General features: G+C 35.5%; 1 protein-coding gene across 11 annotated transcripts in view; it reads right to left on the bottom strand.

Annotated features, from left to right (window-relative positions):
• Nucleotides 1-14,688, bottom strand: part of DMD (dystrophin) — a 1,302,935-nt gene that overhangs the window by 910,929 nt on the left and 377,318 nt on the right. The window lies entirely within an intron of this gene.

The following is a 14,688-nucleotide window of genomic DNA, read 5'->3' as shown; positions in this document are numbered from 1 at the left end:
ACACCAGAAAAAGGAGGTATCAAACTGCTAAAAGAAGATCAGAAAGTTCTGAATACCACTATCTTGCAAAGTGGTGTATTCCACCTGTGTAAATACATTGTGCTATTGAATAAAATATGAAAGGTATGATGCAAAGTGAAGGAGGAAAGTATCTGACAACTAAACTAACAGGGTTCTTACATGTACATCTGTTTTTAACAGGGTTCTACTGCATAAGAGATTGGTGCCTACCTTATTTCAAGTACTTTTCTTATAGTAAGGAATGTACATCCTTTATTCCCTCTTAAAATTATACTGTTTGTACTATCTGTGAAAAACTGCTGCAGATTGAGTAATTCATAATTTTTGCACACATCATTAATTCAAACAATTAAGCCAGAACTAAATGCTAATGAAGCTGGAACACAAACTGGACTTGGTAATTAAGGTGCAATTAATGAGAAAAATAGGAAAAATAATTTGCAAATTAAAAAAAAAAATTAAAATGCCAAACACCCAGAAAGACATTTCAGTCTACTAGGTGCTCTTTCACATGGTAGCATCAAACTTAGAATTACACTGAGATAAGTTTCAGGTTTATTCTAGTGAAGATCTAAGAAATATATCTAAGTTAATAGGTATTCAATCAGGGCCTCATTACCATAAGTGGCTAAAACACAATTCACATTTTGTACACAGCATCAGCAAAAGATGAAAGGAAACACTTGGGATTTTCCCTCATGTGACAACGGTAAAAGACAATTTACTCGTTCTAAAATTCAAGACAAGTTTCTGATCTGATGCTTTGACTAACGCATTAAATTTTAATAACAGAAATATAATTCTGTATCATTTAGTCGCTATGCAACTTTTACATACACCTATCAATTCTGATATATTTTTGTAAGTATGAGAGCTCTTGAGAACCACAATAAAACACAGTGATTATTTTGTGCAGTGTCAAGTAGATTCACATGTCTACGTTATTTCTAATTTGTGAAGTTTCACAGATGCTTTGAATGATCTGAGAGGAAACATCTGTATTTCAATTTGCTAGAATTGACACCATGCTGACTTACATTGCAAATCTTCCATTTTCACCATAGAGTAATGTAGAATTGGGAATCCATATCACACACAAAACATTTGCTTTCCTATCAGCAGTGTCGTTCCGGTACTCACTGCAACACTCATTAGAGCTAGCTGGGAATTTTATGAAAAATATATTTTACCAGAAAGTATTAACTTCTTTGGAAAGTTTCTTAAACAGAGGACAGAATGAAGGACAGTTTCCAGTGCTAGACTGCTAGACAACCTCTTGAATTATCTGTTTAACAGATAATACTCAGTAACTCTATTTCCTGTCTTGCATTTAGTATGAGAAATAGTTTTGATAAAATGTTTTTAATTATAGTATGAACAATCATGTGCCATTATACAAGTCAAGTCAGCACAAACTTAAAATTAAAACATATTAATAAATCTGAGAGACATTACTTTGTTCCCTAATCTTGCAGAACAAAAGTCATTTTTTGTAGAGGGGAATCATTAGACTTTAAGGGAACATTTTAACATTCTTTAGAAAGTTAAAGTGATCAATAGGCCCTTCTGTAACACTAAGAAAGAATTGTGTCCATAGTGTTACTCAGTCACTCCAGGAATATAAGCACAATTATATTTGATAATAGAATATAATTATATTCCTTTGTATCATAAGAGGAAAATAGAACTAGGCTTCATAACTGTCTGTGTCTGTCTGTCTTCCTTTTTGCAGCATTTAAGCTATTCATAAAGTTTTGGTTAAAATTCATCTAGCATAGCTGACAATTCTGCTTGACAAAGTATTTTTTTTTTAATAAAACTTTCAGAAAGAAAATAAAGGCACAGCATGGTAGCATCCCAGTATAACATATTAATTACAAATGTATTACAAGCAAATCTTAAACAAAAGTTATCATTGATTTTATAGGGTCTTGGAAGCATAGCTTCCATTAATCAGTAATGAAAAATACCTTAAGACACCCTATACTGCTGCTCACATGTCATCCTTAACATGAAGAAGATTGCTATTTTTCTGGGTAATTAAGTCTTCTATCTCAAATAGACTGAATATCTTCACTGGACTGACACTGCAGTAAGTCTTCGGAAACAAAGGGCTCAAAAATGCATCAAATAAATTAATTGTGGAAAGTGTCTGTTAAGTCGTATAAAGTTTTGAAAACAATCTAAAAATGATTATGGCTAGTCAATAGCTTGCCAAAACAAATGCCTATTCCTTTATTACAAAATTCTTCTTGAAAATAACCTTGTTTAAAACCCTTCCTAGGTTGTGACCTATAGCCACCACCCTTTACCCACAGAGGAATGAGAATATTCAGAAGATTCTCCTGTGCCTTTTATATGCATGTTGATTTGTTACTCCCTCTATATTACAAACTTTTCCAAAAACTTATCTAAAAAAAAATGCCCAAGGTAGCTGTATGCTGGATTGTTGGTTCACACTTAAGTTTTTCTTCTTAAAAAACACAACGATGGAAGAGATGGGGGAAATGAGAGAGTACAGGATAAATGAAGGACTGCAGATACTGTCCATGAAGCACAAGACAAATTTTGATCAGTGTGGTACTAATTTCCCAACCAACAGTTTGACTGTGAGTAATACAGAACTAGCGATAATTGTATAACAAACTACCTATAACATTAGTCAAGTAGATCAGCAAAGTAATCATCACTTCTCTTCTTTACTTGCTTATTTCAGTGAGACCAACAATTAATGGGGAGATTTCAGGGACTGGATGCAGGAATGAAAAGGACAATGAGAAATATGTACAAAATAAAGAAAAAGGGAATAACTGTAAAATTGAAATAAAATAGAAAAAAAAAACTAAGCAGAAATTACTCTCTAGAAGTAGGAATAACAAGAGAGAAATCTAAGATACAAATTTGTTAGCATCTTCATTATTGGAAAGACTCTAGAGATTTAAGTATACAGCAATTTTACCTATTATTTTAACCCACTGTTTTATTGTTAAATAAAGGTCAAAACAGAGACAATTTTCTTCGTTTAGCTGATATGGCTGTTGGCTGCAACTGCTGATCTTTACATAACATAAGGAGACCTTAAGGAAATCCAAGGGATTTATTTTAAAAGAAAATCACCAAAAAGCGTAATACAGAAGAGAAGATTCCTGCTTTAGCATGGATGAAATTAACCCTCCAGTTTAAATAAGGACTGAGGAACGCTCTAACTGGAATTCACAAAACACATGTATATGGAAAAAAACCCCTTACACTACCATGGTCAGCCTCACAAGTCTTATTCCTAGAATTACAGGGTAACAATTAACATCTCAGGAAAATATGTGCACTTGCAGCAGAGTCTTCCCCTAGATGTTGCAAGGGAGTGGAGCATATTTAGAGTATTCCATGGACTAACTCAACTGCATGTACATGTGTACATATTCTAGAATATTCTCAGTATTAATTAGGCTGAAATAATATCTGAAGTGTCTTAGTTATTTTCCAAACTCAGATAGCAACTGAACCAATCTTATGATGAAGAATGTTATCTAAAAAGACAAAAGCAGATGGAAAAGAAAAAAAAAAAAGAGAAAATCAGGAAAAAAAACCTGAAAATAAAAGTTGATAGATAAATGTAGTTGCAAATTTTTTGGTCTGAATGTATTTAGAAATCTTAAAACAACAAGCTCTGTCCTATTCATCTCACTACTGTATACTTTCATTGTCATTCCTGTGTTCTTCTTTCCAAAGACTCTATATTAGACCTCATTCTATGTAAATTTAACAAATAATTTTTATCAAACAAGTAAATTTCTTAATCAGCTCATTCATCAGCTACATTATGGAAGAAGTTAATCTTGTGCGAAGGATTACATGAAAAGACAGTATTCCATGAAAAGCCCTCTGTTCAGAGCTACATGCAAGCCCTTAACTGTGAAAGTGATACCATATTTAAGAAGGGAAAATAAAGCAGTAGAGTGGGGAGACAGGGAGGAGGTGTCGGCCTCAGCTCTGGCCTCCTGCCAGGTGGCGCTCTGCATTGGGCTCAGCCTGGCCTGGCCTGGCCTGGCCTGATGGTGGGAGAAAGGAGCAAGAAACTGTGAGAGGAACACCGCTGCAAACACCAAGGTCAGTAAAGAAGGAGGGGGAGGAGGTGCTCCAAGTAGATATTCCCCTGCAGCCCATGGTGCAGTCCATGGTGAGGCAGGCTGTCCCCCTGCAGCCCATGGAGGTCCATGGTGGAACAGAGATCCGTCTGCAGCCCGTGGAGGAGCCCACACCAGAGCAAGTGGATGTCTGAAGGAGGCTGTGATGATAACTGCTGAATGATCTCTCCCTGTCTTTATCTCAGCCCGTGAGCCTTTTGTTGCATTTTTTCCCCTCCATTCCCCTGGGGTGGGGCAAAGGTGAGTGAGCAGCTGTGTGGTGCTTAGCTGCTGGATGGAGCTAAACCACAATAATTACAAAGGGTAAAAACTCGGCTGAGGAAGAGATCTCAGACTTTTCATCTTCTTTTGCAGACAAGTATGCATTTAGATTACATTTCTCACTTGAGGGAAGACTAGAATGTAAGATTATTACAATAAGAAGTTCGATGCTATTTCTTATGCTTTTTACAGTATTATTGGGTTATTATTATCAGTTCATCTGGGAAATCTAGCAACCAAAACTATCAACAGACGGAGAGAGACACAGAATAAATGAAAAGAGAACAGGCATTGTAAAGACAAAGAACTCAAGGTTAGGCATGACACTACACAGAAGATTTAAGGCTATATTAGGTGTAAATAGGAAAAATCAGCTTCCAATAAAACTAATGGACACAGAAGTCCTTCAGACTCCTGGGACTGGTAAATAAACAAGACCTTAGCTTGGGACAAGACCTGTGCCTCCAGGAGCAGCAGGTAACCCAGACCACAGAGTCTGGAAGGGAGCTATAGTGTGGTCCAGCTGTGTCCCCAGTATGCAGGGCTGTGGAACAAAGAGCCAGAGGTGCCCTTCAGTTTGCCTGGGACTTCAGACTGCTGAATCATTACTAAAAAAAAAAAATTAAAGACAAGATAAAATCCAGAAAGGTGGAAGAACATAAGCCATAAGTCTACACAACTTTTTCAAGTAATTGTTTCAAGTTGTTTGTAAATCTGTAAATTTTGCTGAAAAGACATCAGTAAGAAAGAAATAAAAACTTGGTTGGATTACAGGTGTTATCTTTAGTAAGACTTTCAAGAATCAGCCTTTTCTTGCAGTCAAAATATTTGACGCCTTACTCTGTGAAACAATAAAGAAAAGCCACTGAGCTAATCTCAAGTGATCTTTTAAGTCAGTTTTAATAAAAGAGGGATTATTAATACTTGCTCTTGCTCTGCTAAATATATTAAAGGTTGAATTTCTCTCCCCGACATCCTCGTTTACTGTTTGTTCAATTCTGCTGGGAAGTTCCATGAAAGTGATTGACATTTTCTCTCATTGATGCTGGATTACAAGTACAGCAGCAAAAGATATTGTCCCAGTCTTGAGGGAAGAAAGATATACCGGGCATAGTTTAATTAGGTCATAGCTTTATTGACTCATGGGAAGCACTGAGCAATAACTTCAGCTGCACAAGCCATCCTTTCTCCCTTCATGCTTTTCTCCTGTTAGAACACCATGCTGCTGCAGGTGAAACCCTATGCTGGCCAGCTGTAAGTCAAACACAGCACATGCAGTTTGCCCTTCAACTGTCAGAGCTCCAACCTGTTTTCCAGCCTTTGTGGTAGACACGTTTTTGCAGTCTAACTTCACCTTTCAAGGAATTACACAGAGGAGTAACTGATGAATGCCAGTATTTTGAAAATTATTACTACTGACCAACTGAGAGGAAGGTGTAAAAGCCTTCTCTAAAGATGTCACACTCAACTCACAGGCAACAATGCAAATATTATCATGCATTTCAACAAGGTAGCTATGACAATGCCTGCATCAGGCCCAGAATACCCAACTCTGCCTTTAAAAAGAGATATAGGGACAGGTCTTAGCAGTTGTCTGAAGGCAGTTCATGTTTGTGGGACAGGAAGAATACTCCCAGAGTAGGAGCTGGTTTCCTATCCAGACCCTGATGTTCATGTAATGACACCAGATCCTGCTGGTACTTCTGTTCAGTTATTGTAAAATGATAAATTTTTTTTTGGTAGAATCTTCTAATTTACCTTTCCTTTGTTGAACTCTACTGTAAGATTAACTATGTGATAATTAAAATACTGGAAGTTTCATCATGCATAACAGAACTTCGTAAAGTTGTGTTGAAATGCTCCTCATCCTTGGGATCACTGAAATTAATGAATTTTATTTGCTCTGCTCTGAAAGGAAATTAATTATTAATTAGACACATGGTATTTTAAAATTCAAAGCCAAAATAGTTATTATCTATCCTATTTTCATAGAAAATTTCCTTATAAGGTTTATTCGATACAACTTGAATTCACTTCAATTAGACGTTCCATCTTATCTGTTAATGTCATTTGTAAATAAGATTTTCAAATTAATCACATCACTAACAAGATTATTTTTTCCAGATTCAGTGTATTGTATTTTTCATAATAATTAAATTAGATTAAGAGCAGATATTAATTGTAATAGCATGATAGTATTAAAAAATTGAAGGTCTGTTTGGAACAACAAAATAAAAGCTAATGATACAGTCTCAAGTTAGAGTAGGAAAAATACAATCATATCAACAGTAGTTTTTTAATAGCATTACAATATATAATATTTCAAAAAGGTTTATAATCCATAATGTCAATGGCTAACTGAAAAGATATTTCAATAATTTTAATATTATTCTTCAAAATGTTAACTATTCCCATAGAAGAAAACACATTATAAACAATTGATATTGCTAATTGTGTGCAGACCATAAACATGCAAATCAAAGCATGATTAATTTTTTAGGGAAAATTTGATGAGGCAGTTCTAAGCTGACAGAGATGATATAGCCACCTCTGGATACCCACACCGGAATGTGGCAGGTTTTAATGTAGTCAGATATCTGTTAACAAACAAATTTTTAAAAGCTGTTTATTTCATATATGGTGCATATATTTCATATACAAGCATATGTGTCCCCTTTAAAATCTGAAACAAGTTAGGTTACTGCCTTCATGACAGGATCAAGGGAAAAGTAATTTTTTAATGAAAAGTTACTGCTATTTCAACTCAAGCATAGCTTTACCTGAGATATAAATCAGGTGAAAAAATTACCAAAGTGACTCAGAGATTATGGGAACAGATTTGAGGATTATTCCACCCTTCCCTTGAACCATGAAAGTTACACTGACCAACCAGATAATTCACACTCCTGTTACTTAGGATTTCAAAATGTTCTATGACAGATTTTCAGTTCTACTACTACCCTGTGAAGGAATTGGATTTGATAACATAAACATTCAACAGCTTAGCTTGTGCATTAAACAACACTTCTAGATTTCCCATCAGCCAAAAAAAAAAAAAAGAGTAAGTGGTGAGAGAACTGTCAAAGCCTAGTCAAAAAACAAATGGTTTCAAAAAATATTAAGCTGATACTTACTAAATACATCTATGCTAATTTGCCCAGTAATTACTACACGAAGTTTCTATTTGGTAAGCAGTGGATGTACAACATTGGCATCTACCGCTTTCTTTTAAACAGTACAAAGCTTACAGGGATACACAAAATAAGTCTGGCAGCTATCCTTTTTTTTTGCCAGTTTAATCTAGCCAGCTCATTTCATCAAAGTATTTCTTATTTTCCAGTATATTACTGTTCAAGGTCATTAAGGACTGGATGACTGGCAATGGGACCAGAAGAAGCCTTCTGGAAGTAGGTATGAACAGACACTGAGCAAGTTCCTGCAACATTTGAAGAACGAGTCATGAAGTCAGAGTCAAGGATGGGGGCAATTCTTTTGACTGTGCACCTAGCTTCATGCAATCTAGTAATTGATGGCAATGAGCTTTTTTTTTGCAAGTACAAATACAATTATGCTTCCCACCTCTGCAAATAAACATATAGAGAACAAAAATACCATAACTAATTTTATTTATAGTGTTATCTCAGATGTAACTTTCAATAAAAGATGGAATGTCAATTATATGTACATGTTCCTGTAGTTTTTCATTATAACGTGTGTAGGTATTTCTGAGTTTATAGTGGGTAGAGTTTAATAACAGTATTTTTAAACAGCAAAAGATGCAAAGATGAAAATGTAGAGTTTTTTAAAGGAAGAGTTCACTTACCAGTGGAGAGGTACAAACTGTACCTACTAGATGCCAAATGAAACATTTCTGGCTAAAATTCTTGTTGAAGGGAGCATTAGTTCCACAGCAGACTGTTTCCATGAGCATTTGTTAGTCAAGTTATTTATTCTTCCACATGTGGCTTTTAGAAAACAGACTGTCTTCAGTCTTGATTAAAATCACAAGTATTAGTGCAAAATCTTGGACAGCACAGAAAGGTGCTGAAATTTTTGTCTTTTGGTTTACTTGTGTTCTGAATTTAGACAACAGTTTAATCTTTACACAATGAAGTACAGAATACTGCACGTACTGCATTTCCTCATATACAAAAATGTCCTTTCTGAGTAAATTTGGATTGTCCCTTTATTGAGGGATAGGCTTTAGCCACACATTTTCCATCAGTTTAGGGCTTAAATCTTAGCTGCAAAGAAAATATGAAGGGTATAAATGATAAGCCGAATTTCAAATATTTTTTCATCAGAAGCCTTCAGGTACCTTGTCTCATGTTTAAGAATAAATAAAACAGAAAAACCTCTACTACTGTCTTTACTTGTAACAAACAGTCAAGCTTCTAAATAGGTGTAACTGTAATTAAACAAGGCAAAAACATAGCAATTTTCATCAACAGGGAAACAAAAAGAACAAAATCCCTAGTTATGAAGTGTTGCTGTTACTTGTATTTTGAATCTCACATAAACAAAAGAGTTAATCTAGAACTGCTCTGAAGAACTGATAAGCCTGGTAAGAACTGACCAAGATGTGAAAGAAGCAAATGTGATATGTAGTTTGGAGAAAAGCTTTAGAACGAAACTCAGATTGACTCTACACAACAGCTCACATAACATGGCAGCTCCATTTCTGTGTGGCACTGCACACTGCAACTGATTTCGATTTCCCTTGGGAAGTCAGCTTTCCTGACACACTGAAGAATAGGCTAGTTTGTGAAAAACCACCGAGGAGGGGGAATTTTCTCAGTCCACAGTGAGGTTAGATCTCCCTTTAGGGTCACAAACCATCAGTGAAATATCCAGTTGAATTATCTGAGAACTGACTTTGTCAGCATTGACCACATGGGGAATTCTGACCATTGAAGCTAGCTTTCCTACTTCTGCAGGCTAAACTTTCAGTTCTTACTGCTTTGGACACCTTTCTGATTTAAGGAAAATGTCTACAGTTATCAGGATCAACACAACAATTTGACATGTCTTAGAGGAAGTACCCTCCTGCATCCTAACTTGGACAACAGGGTAGACCTAAGTCATTGAAGCAAGTCATCCAGTTTTCTTGATTTGACTTTGTCTACAGAGGAAGAGCAAAAGCAAAAGTTCTGTCATTTCTTGTCATGCTTCTGCTCCCAGTAACTCTTACAATTTTTTTGGCTTTCATTAACATTTCTTAATTAGGAAACATCTGACTACTATTTTAATTTCAACAAAAAAAAAATCTGAAAGGGAAGAGGAGTATCATACAGAAAAGAAAAAAGTAATGAAATTATGTATTCATTCTTCGCCACTGAGAAGTCATCCTCAAGAATAAACATATTTTGGTAGCTGAATTCAAAACAAACTCTTAGTGCATTGGACGTAGCACTGCTTTCAAATCTTTTTTTTTTTTAAAAAACATATTTTCATTGACTCAACCAAATCTTTAGTACTGACACACAAGTGGATGACTCATCCTTCTTTCTAACGAGTAACAAACACTAAGTCATACGCATTGCATTTTCTGGCACATGCACATAGTCACTCCCTGTCATCTTGCTACATAGAATAGTTAGATCAGATATATATTTTCTTTCAATACTGCTATTTAAAGCTGTAGCAATGGTAAAATACATGCAACCACATGTGAGTTGGCTGGTGATAATTTTCACTTGGTTAAAACGAAAGGCCAGTATCTATTTACTCAGAATGGAGGTTACTCCAGTTACTCCATTAACTTAAGTGCCAGAGGGACTACGCTTGCTCTTGCAGTCCTCCGTTGAAGCCCAGCTGAGCAGGAGGGTTCACTGCACGCATATTACAACCAAAAACTGTTCCAAGATTTCCTCTGCACACACTGTACTTACTCCCAACAAGCTTGTTTGCAGTAAGTGAGATATTAATTTAAATGACATGCTTAAGAGAGCAAGTATACCTGCTCTGTTTGAGCTCAGGTAGGAGTTTAATAGGTTCTTCCACTTTTTTCCCATCTGGAGAAGTCAAGCTTCATTTTACAGAGACTGAAAATCCTCCTACAGAAACTACACGGCTAACTAAAAGGATACAGTTTTCCAATACAGTCCATTGCTTAAAAATTCTACACAAGATATATTGTTCATTATCTAAATATGAGTAATTATTTTTTTATTAAAAAAACAACCAAAAAAAAAAACCTTCTGTTGCTTGAAAGCACAAACTGCTACTAAAAATTAGTAAAATTAGTAGCCTGCTAAAAAGGCCATCATCTACATGTAAAATCTCAAGATATTCAGAAGGCAATCCTAGAAACAAAGAGCAGCAAGAGGACAGTATACAAAAGGGAACAGTAGAACCCATAAGACACTGTAAAACAGCAGGAAACAAGGACATTCACAGGCAACCTCTATTTCTTTTGACAAATTCAAACTTAGGCGTACGGCAGCCTGCTAGCCTGTCAACAGCTCCACAGTATGAGCTGTGAGTGTAACACCACCACCACCTGGGGCTGAGGTACCCCTGCTCTCTGTGACTGCCATTCCTTTACTACAGGACAGATCAGTCTACTCCTCCTCCTTTCACAACTGTTTTACACTTTACCCCACCTCATTGATGAGGTTGATTTTTAGATTTTATAAATGTCCAGAAACATGTTATAATTTGGCTTCACATTAACTGATGACATGTGCCCATGACTCTAGCACACTTTAAAACCTCCATTTTCATTCCCCCTTATTGGTACCAATACTGTGATTAAGTATGCTCAAGAGGTGGGGAAGAAGGAAAAAAAAAAAAGAAAAAAAAAGTTTTATTTGTTTCTTCTGTTTATATTTTTTTATTTTGCAGTACTCCTACTGCAGATAATATAATTTATGATGGTAACATATATACTATATAGTTTTCTTACATTGAGAATAATGTAATTTTTCCATTTTTCTTTCTCACTGGCCGCAATTCATCAAACTACACATAGTTCTTCATATGGCAAATAAATGAAATTATAACTGCTTACAATATTAGAAGACATGTTGACTAGATATCAAATTGATATTTTTACCAATATTACAGTTCTGCATATTATTGTCTGCAAAAACATTTAACATATTTGTTATGTTTAACATAACAAGTTGCAATGTTTTGGCTACCAGCAGGTGCCATCCATATGTACCTCAAATCAACACAACTAATGACAGTAACTTAGTGAAAATTATTGGCATATGTTGTTTCTATAATGTCTGGCAATAAATGACCCAAATTCCAAAGGAATTTATGTACCTACTTGCATTTCTGAACCTGGATTTTGTTTATAAAAAACCCCGGTTATTTTATAAATAAAAATTACAAGATTAACTGAATCTCTTTTTAAAATCAGTCATTAAAAATTGACTGTAATAATCAATAGTCAATAGACTGATTAGTTCTCACATATGAAAAGAGGAAATCATCCTTTGGGCCAGATGGAGCTTGACCCACGGAAAACCATACATAAACACCAGAGGTATGCAATGCAGATTCAGGAGAACTATTTTGGCTTTGTGATGAGAAGTGTCATTGAGTCTAGCCAGTTCAGTCTCAGAGACTGAAATCTGCGGCCATCAGGGCTAACAATGTGGCATGAAACTCATAGTACCATATACTTACGGCTTGACTAACACAGTTGATGATTGCTTGATTCTTAGTTATTAACCTATTGATTGTCTAGTAGTTGAGTACAAATAAATGCTTTCTGAAATTTTGAATTTGGTGTTTTGGTTTCCCAGAATACTGCTCTTACAGGGGTCCACAAATCCAACAACAATTGCAACATATTAGTATAATGGATTTCCCAATGAACAGGAATAAACAGTAACAGCTGAAGAAAGTTCAGAATGCAAAAATAAAAGAAGACAGTCTATTGAGTTCCACATACGCACTGCAGATCTTACCATTTGATTAAATTAGCATCAGTTTCTGAAACAAAAGGGTATTCCCAAAGATATCCCTGAATGCATAAAACAAGGGAGTGTAAGAGAAGAAAAACATGGGGTAATTCTATTTTTCCTTTCTACAGTTCAGTCCAACAATTTACTGAAAGAAAAGTCATGTTATGCTTTGACATCAAGGAGTTTTAGAAAAAAACCCGTAAGTTACATCTTTTTCAGAAGAATTCTGGACAACATCACATACTGCTATGGCATTACTCTGCCACTGCAATCTGGCTATATAACCAGTATAACCAGTGTTGACAGCAATGTTTTGAGTCATGGAAGTTCACAAATCTTAATTGCCATGGGTACACAAAGAGGCACCTCTGCAGCATGGACACTCTCTTTGGCTTGCCTGGGTGAGGTTTCCAATGGCTGGACCTGAACAGCCTGCAGGGTCACACAGCATTTCTGCTGGGATTAATGTAAAAATGGACATTATGTCTGACTCAACACACTCTTCGCAGAATGACTGTGCCTTTGGGAAGTAGCTAGGCAAATGCCACCACAATACAGGGACTGTATACAGACACAGTGTATGTAATATTGAGAGAAAGCGGGTTACACAATGCATGGGTTTATACAGTTCATGAAGTTTAACCTCAACTGCTGCTATGCATGTTAATCAGATATTCAGTCTCCAATTGAAATCAGCACTAATTGGGAAGTGTTATTACTGTAGTGTAGGCTTGCTCGGGCAACTGCCTGACATTAATTATTCTTCGCTGGAAATTAAACAAAAAAAAATGTAAAAAATGCATGAGTAATATCGGTTTTGATTACTGTCATACACTGTTAAATTAATGAGGACTATAATGAGCCTTTATTCATAGATACTTACAAAATAAACCACTGTTTCACTGAATTCATTACTGTTTCCCAAATTTGCTGTTACCCTCAAAGCTAGGAAACTTTTCAGTTATAGGAAATCTAGTTACTTCGCTCCTACTAAATTATTTAAGCCCAAGAGAATGATACATATTGTGTTCTGGGGACAAATATCTTCAGATTTCCATTTTTCCTGGAATGGAAATAAATTTTGGGCAGATTCTGAAGTATTAACAGCAGTTTTAATAATTTTGTTGAGCACTGTGGTGCTCCCACTTTAAAGCTCTTCAGTATAGGGACAGATATTTTAATAGGACCTGTTGTAATAGGATAAGGGGTAATGGTTTTAAAATAAAGGGAGGTAGATTCAGACAAAAGGAAAAAAAAATTCACAATGAGGGTGTTGGAACACTGGAACAGGTTGCCCAGAGAGGTGGTAGATGCCTCATGCCTGGAAACATTCAAGGCCAGGTTGGACAGGGCTCTGAGCAACCTGATGTGATTGGAGATGTCCCTGCTCCTTGCAGGGGGGTTGGACTAGATGACCTTTAAAGGTCCCTTCCAACCCAAACGATTCTATGATTCTATGACACTGGAGCAATGTGAATGCAAGTCTCATCCTAGAGGAAGTTCTGTCATGAGAGTCCAAGATGAAACCTTAAGGCTACACAGTCTGGAAATAATTTGAAATCCCACAACTATCCTTTTGTTATCCTACCAAATTGACAAATGGAAAAATGGGGACAAAGCTCAGTAAGTCTCAAACATCCTTACTTCACTGAACTTTCAGGTGCTGTACTTCTAAATGAATTTTGTGAGAACTTGAACAGAAATATTCAAAATAGACTTCATACTCAGTATTTTTCAGTTCTACTCAAAACATTAGAAATTTGTGTAACAACAAATCAGAATTGATTTCTAGAATGCATAAAAATTATCTTAAATGCAATAAATGAGAAAAATGAGTTGATAAAATGTTTCAGTAGAAACATGATTGTTTCCTCTTTTAAAATCATGTTTATGTGCTTTTAATTAGCTCAAATGAATGTACAATAAATTGAAAAGATATCAGTAATCAAATGTGCATTTTAAAATTTAATAAGTGTTTTGACTAATAGCTTGCTATTCATTCAAACAGCTGCTCTCTATCCTATGTTTCTTCATTCATTGACATTTTAGAAAAACTGTGTGTCTTGAGAGCTTCAGTAAAAAATAACTGATTTTGAGTTGACTGCAAATAATTTAAAACACAGACATTTAAATGCATAGGAACCAAACCTTTTGCAATAATCTACCTTATGTTAATTAAGTCCTCCTGAAAAGGACTATAACATTTATGATAAAAGCTTACAATTTTCAAGACAGAATGGTCTGTATATGCTGCTTCGGCTAAAAAATAATGCTGGGTATACATCTACCTCGATGTTCATGGGAGTATATAGTGCTCCAAACTCTTAGAGTATCTTTCT

This window comes from Chlamydotis macqueenii, chromosome 1 (assembly GCF_036417535.1).
Source record: "Chlamydotis macqueenii isolate bChlMac1 chromosome 1, bChlMac1.mat, whole genome shotgun sequence".
NCBI lineage: Eukaryota > Metazoa > Chordata > Aves > Otidiformes > Otididae > Chlamydotis > Chlamydotis macqueenii.
The sequence above is the reverse complement of the archived record's forward strand: the minus strand, read 5'-3'. Positions and strand labels throughout refer to the sequence as shown.